General features: G+C 26.1%; 1 protein-coding gene across 1 annotated transcript in view; it reads right to left on the bottom strand.

Annotated features, from left to right (window-relative positions):
• Nucleotides 1–406, bottom strand: part of LOC108750025 (bursicon) — a 4,319-nt gene that overhangs the window by 3,241 nt on the left and 672 nt on the right. The gene's annotated exons all lie outside the window — the stretch shown is intronic.

Here is a 406-nt window from a genome sequence, read left to right as displayed (position 1 = left end):
GTGTAGGAATTGAAACACCAATATAATACTATATATTGGCTTGCTCCAATATATTATAGAGCTCACTGATCCCATATTTCGTGTGTGCTTTGAGAGATTTACTAATGTATCTTGGTCCGAGATTCATTATCTGTTCTTATCTTAAGATTGACTTAAATAATATATTAAGATGTTAATACAATTCTGTGATTGCTTATAATATCTCTAACTATATATACTTTCATAAGTGAAAAACACCATATTTGATTAAGGCAATTCTTCGATGCTTGATAATATTACATATTTCTTGTGAATTTATATGATTTACAATTTAAGCAAACTGCATGTTGATTATTTGTCATTTTTTAAATGTAACTCTAAACTGCAATAGTATTAAAAATTAAATTGACAAGCAATTTAATGTTAT

The sequence above is a fragment of the Trachymyrmex septentrionalis genome, unplaced genomic scaffold, assembly GCF_001594115.1.
Source record: "Trachymyrmex septentrionalis isolate Tsep2-gDNA-1 unplaced genomic scaffold, Tsep1.0 scaffold32, whole genome shotgun sequence".
Classification (NCBI taxonomy): Eukaryota; Metazoa; Arthropoda; class Insecta; order Hymenoptera; family Formicidae; genus Trachymyrmex; species Trachymyrmex septentrionalis.
Note: the sequence above shows the minus strand (reverse complement) of the source record. Positions and strands in the feature narration are given on the sequence as shown.